The 6,000-nt window shown below is 35.0% G+C and overlaps 1 long non-coding RNA gene across 2 annotated transcripts; it reads right to left on the reverse strand.

Annotated features, from left to right (window-relative positions):
- Nucleotides 1–721: 721 nt before the first annotated feature.
- On the reverse strand, nt 722–5,640 carry LOC307004730. Of its 2 annotated transcripts, XR_013799119.1 has the most exons (5): nt 5,593–5,640; nt 5,228–5,266; nt 4,341–4,448; nt 2,327–2,385; nt 722–1,317 (listed from the first exon to the last, which is right to left on the reverse strand). It is a non-coding gene; the product is annotated as an uncharacterized lncRNA (long non-coding RNA). The 2 variants fall into 2 exon arrangements; XR_013799120.1 differs by having other exon boundaries at nt 723–1,317; nt 5,228–5,634.
- Nucleotides 5,641–6,000: the final 360 nt, after the last annotated feature.

A 6,000-nucleotide genomic window follows, 5' to 3' on the forward strand; every position in this document is an offset into this window, starting at 1 on the left:
ACACAAGCATACTTTTAATATATTTCTATAAAGTATACTAGTAGTATATTGGTAATAAATATATGCTTATTTACACTTTTAAGAAATATGCTAAACACAAGCATACTTTTAATATATTTCTATAAAGTATACTAGTAGTATATTGGTAATAAATATATGCTTATTTACACTTTTAAGAAATATGCTAAACACAAGCATACTTTTAATATATTTCTATAAAGTATACTAGTAGTATATTGGTAATAAATATATGCTTATTTAGACTTTTAAGAAATATGCTAAACACAAGCATACTTTTAATATATCTTTAAACAGTATACTAGTAGTACATTGGTAATAAATATATGCTTAAAGGACAAGTTCGGTATGTTACACTTAAAGCCCTGTTTACAGATCGTATCTGATGAAATAGAACGGTTAAGATTAAAATTTGGACACATGCTGCTGTCCCGAGAATTTTAGGTTTATTTCGCACCCCCCCCCTACACTGTAAAAAATTCTGCTGTGATTTTACAGTAAATTACTGGCTACTAATTGCATTACTTTCACAGTAATTTACAGTAAGAAAATTTAATGTAAATTACAGCAAAATGACAGTTGTGTACAGTGATTTCAAAGTTAATGATATCACATCATTACTGTAATTTCACAGTGCATAACTGTATAAATATAGTTATCAGCTGTAACTTGAACAGTAATTTATTGTGTTTCAGCTGTAAAAGTAATGCAATTAGTAGCCAGTAATTAACTGTAAACTTACAATTTAATACAGTAATGCAATATGATGACATAAAAGTAGTAAAAAAAAAGATTAAACAATAGTTTCCACAATTGATTTTATTTTCAATAAAATTGTTACAACAATATAACAAACGTTGCAAGAGTTGTTGCATAACAGCGGGCAAGAGTAGGCAACGAGATGGCAGTCCAAAAAACACAGCCAGAGCTAAATAACAAAAAAATAGGTAGAAGTGAAGGTCTTGACCAGAAGGGCAGTCCAACATATTCAGTGGCGATATGGCAAGTAAAAACGGAGAGCCAAACAATGACCGGAGCAAATGAAAAAAGTAATACCATCAAAACAAAACAAATAACATAGCAACCCAAGACCCAACAGATGAGGCGAACCTAGATGAGGCGAAAATCTGGTCTATGGTATCCAGACTGCCTTTCAGCGTGAATAAAATCCACCCCAACTGCTCGCCAATTTCAGATCCCTCCATTTTCACATCGCTGAAGATTCTCCTCTCACTGAAGACACGTCCAGTCAAGACGTCCCAAAGTCTGCACAGTGGGTTGTGATGTAGCTGGTTCTTCCTGAACAAAATGAAGAATCAGTATTAGAAAAGAGAAGTAAATTGATTCAATTTATACTCCCAATGACAAGCTAAAATCTTACTTAAAGGGATAGTTCACCTAGAACTGAAAATTCTGTCATTTACTCGCCCTCAAGTTGTTCCAAACTGGTTTGAGTTTTTCTTTATTTGAGCAAAAAATATATTTTGAGAATTGAAAATGAAACAGTTGATGGGCCCTATTGACTTCCATAGTAAAAAAAAAAAAAAAATATGGAAGTCAATGTGGCCCCATCAGCTGTTTAATTTTTTGGGTGAACTACACATCCTGCAACATCTCGTTTGGCATCCATGTAATGTGCTTCTATAATGTATTTCAGCTTCAACACATTGGACAATTTTGCTTAAAGGGTTAGTTTACACAAAAATTACAATTATTTTGTTAATTACTCACCCTCATGTACATTCACACCTATAAGACCTTTGTTCATCTTCGGAACACAAATGAAGATATTTTTAATGATATTCTGAGAGCTTTCTGACCTTCCATTGGGAGCAATGCAACTAACACATTGAAGGCCCAGAACGATTGGAAAGACATCATTGAAGTAATCCATGTGACTGCAGTGGTTTAACCAATTTTATGAAGCGATGCGGGTGCTTTGTTTTTGCAACAACAAGGAGGAGCACTACGACGCACGCATATTGTGTTGACTCGAGACTGGGTGTTGTTCCGTGAATGTGCTTTAGATAATATAATTTTGTAAACAGAGGTAAATTATGGTTTTAAATTATAAATTGAGGTTAAACTACTGGAGTCACATGGATTACTTTAATGGTGTCGTTACTACCTTTCTGGGGCTTGAATATATTAGTTGTGAAGGCTCCCAATGGAGGAACAGAAAGCTCTTGGAGTTCATTAAAAATATCTTAATTTGTGTCCCGAAGATGAACGCAGTTCTTACAGGTTTGGAACGGCACGAGGGTGCATAATTAAGGACAGCATTTTTTCTTTTTTTGCTGAACTATACCTTTAAGGAATCCTGGAAACACCTTAAATCAGCATGTATTCGCCAATTTTCTGGAAGAACTGAAATGCAGATAAGAAAACTGAAACAGTTTCACAAAAACAAAACAAAAACTTTCTGCATTTTTACATTTTCCATAAAAAGAAAAGAAAAGCAGTTTTGAATTATTCACTTGAAGCTTCATATAAAATACTCAGAAAAGTAAAATGTTAGCTGCAGCCCTATTTTACAGTGCAAAGTATGGTAATAAAAGCATAAAAGCACTTTTATGAAATAAGCTTGTTCCCACATTTGACAAATTGTGTTTACACAAATATATTGCTTTAACTTTAGCATCATTTAAAGGGTTAGTTCACCCAAAAATTTAAATTCTGTCAGTAATTACTCTCCCTCATGTTGTTCCAACCCCGCAAGATTTTCGTTCATGTACACAAACGAAGATATTTTTGATGAAATCTGAGAGCTGGATCACTCTTCCATAGGCTTCTTAAGGGATTGAAACTTGCCGGCCCAGAAAGTTATTAAAGACATCGTTAAAATAGTCCAAGTGACTACAGTGGCTCAACCATATGATTATCAAGCGACGAGAATACTTTTTGTGCGCAAAAAAAATTAACGACATTATTCCACTATTCATTATGTTCTCCGTGGGCCTGAGTGTGTTCACGTAGTGTAACTGCTCAGTGCGTCTGTGTTGCACATCACACGCGTCACACACATGACCAGCGCCGGCCAATATGAGCCTATGTGGTGACGTGCAACACAGACGCGTTACGTGAACCCACTCGAGGCTAGGGCTGGGCGATAAAACGATAACGATAATTATCGCGATATAATTTTTCTCGATAAAACGATATCAGGAGTTCGATAAATGTTCTTGCGCCAAAAGCGGAACGAATCTCATTTGAACCGCGCGCCACACGGACCGTTTATCCGCTCGGCTCAAAGTCCAAACGGCAGCGTGAGCGCGAGCTCACTCGAGCAGACGCGTTTACTCTGATCGGCCTCGGTCACGAGATCCAGTGAGAGCGCTTGAATTCAGCGAGGAACACAAATGTCTCAGTGATTTAAACCAGTTTAAAGGCAGATGAGACCGTGCTGACGAACAGGAGAAGCACTGTGCGCAGCGATACAGTCAGAAGCTTCTCCGTCGACACATTCCCATAATTTACCACGGATTTAACGTTAACGTTAGCCTAGTAATATTAACTGCATCATGAAATGTGGGATATATATATATATATATATATATATATATATATATATATTGAATTGTATAATATTATTAATGTAGACAATGTATTAAAGGACTAATGGAATATAATTAGTTTTTAATAATGTATTTAGGCTACTGGTTTTCATAAATACCATAGAAACCATAAAGTTACATTTTATCTGTGGTTATCATGATGATCTAAATGCATGATGCTGGATGACCAATGGTTAATTTTAATAAAACTAAAGAATATTACATTTTACCAAATAAAAATAATGTTGTTACTTTTTTTTAACAGATGTTACTGTTTTTGTTAATGAACATAAATTGTATAAAGTAAATCTGCAACCTAACTCAAGCTAATACTACTGAAATAAAGATATTTATTTTGTTAAGGAAAAATGACAAATGTTTGAATGTTCTACCTCGGATTTGTGAAATGTTCCCCTGTTTGGCAAGTGTTTGTCATGATATGTTCTGACAAGAGTAGTTTAAAAACACAACGCTCTGGTTTCTACAGCTTTCACTTAGGAGTACAAATCTGTCTTTAAACTTGAAATAAATAAAGATTTGACATTTATCGATAATTATCGATATCGACTGATATAAAAAAAAATATCGTGATATTTTTTTTTGGCCATATCGCCCAGCCCTATGAGGGAGTGTAATTAATGACAGAATTTTCATTTGTGGGTGAACTAACCCTTTAATAGCTTCAATAAACATCTTACTGCAGAACTATATCTAGCTTAACACAGAGACAGTGTTTCGTTAGTCCGCTCTGAAGTTTAGATTGCTTACATTAGATTGACATCCGTTCAAAGTCAAGAGCTCCCTGATCAGTGTGCAGACTTGCTGGTTTGTGTCCTCTCTGCCTCTGCCATCTCTGGGTTGATGCCCAAGAAGCACCTATAAACAAAAAGACAGAAGAAAGCTGTTAGTTTTATTCAAGTGGGATGAAAAAGGTGTCAGTCCCAGTCACCACCTTTAGTGGGTCACTGCAATTACAGTACAAAGCTAAACTAAAGTTAGCTCAGTTTTAACAAGCTGACATTACTTTGATTTAGTTAAACAGCAAACATTTAAATAACGTTAACAGCAACTGAAAAACATTTTTCCATCACAAACACACAGTCAAAAATAGTCTGGCAACAAAGTAGAGGTGTGTGATTTACCCAGGTCAAGCATTATGCACACAACAACGTGCACGTACTGTTTGCAGAGGATGGAGTAACGTTAAGAGTATGTTGGCCTGTCCATCTCCCTATGTCTGTTTCTGCTTGTAACTGAACGTACTCTTCCTCCTAGAATTAGTTAACGTTATTACCCGTTCAGACAAAATGGCTCCTAATATCTCCAGATGTCGACCTGTTTTTAATGTAGAATAGCACAACTAATCTCCACTAATTCAGTGATAAACATTTAATTTACTATATCTTTTTCACAATAAAAGCATCCAGTTGTTTTGCAACACACTTCATTTTTCTGTTGACGAGACAGACAAATGGCTGCTCCGTTTCACACACAAAGCAGGGGAGAAAATTATGAAGTTCAGCTAACGTTACTAATATGAGATGAATTTATGAAATTTGAACTGTATTTCAGCATTTATTTGCCCAAATTCACAACACTATAATTGATCTAGTTGATAATAACTGTCATACCCACATATAAGGCCACAAGCTTACCTTATAACTTTATTTCCCGGTGGTCACCATAGAAAAATGCTGTGGGAAAAGAGAACGCTGTTAGAGAAACTAAGAAAAGCATTAAGCAAAAGTAAAAATTTCGACGATGTAACTTTAGCTAACGTGTCTCACAGTTAACCTTACTAACTTAATACGGTACAATTAACGTTAACACTACAACCAACGTCTGTTCATTCAAATTTGCGCGCTCAAACCTAGACGCGAGTCTGCTTCGGCTAAGTTACAAAAACATGACAACAGCACCTACAACAAACGCTAATTTGGTTCATACTTTTAAATAACATGCACTATCATATAAAAAAACAGCCACCAAAATGACAAAGTTTGATATTTTAAACACTTACCGGCCGCTGAATCCATCGAGTGAGACCACGGAGGAGATGAGAGATGACGCAGTTGGGTCATTCCACGAAATTGGTGCCCTTTGTGTCCCTGAGAAATAATCAGACGTAGAATTACTATAACAACAAATAAATTTGTGATTTAAAAACATAATAGTACTATGTATTATTTCCTCAATATTACATTAAATTAAAGTCATTTATATATTATTTTAAATAATTAAAATTGCATTTATGCTGATAAGGGTATGGTTTTTGGCCTGTCCCTCCCTGTGATTGTTCTTTTTCAGCAGGACTTTTAATTTGCAAATTGAAGGCAAAATTATACAAAAATCACATTTTCATATTGTTCTAAGTATAGTGTCACTGTTAAGCAATGTTTTGGCATAAATATACATTATTTTTAATAAA

Source organism: Phoxinus phoxinus (assembly GCF_949152265.1).
Source record: "Phoxinus phoxinus genome assembly, chromosome: 9".
NCBI lineage: Eukaryota > Metazoa > Chordata > Actinopteri > Cypriniformes > Leuciscidae > Phoxinus > Phoxinus phoxinus.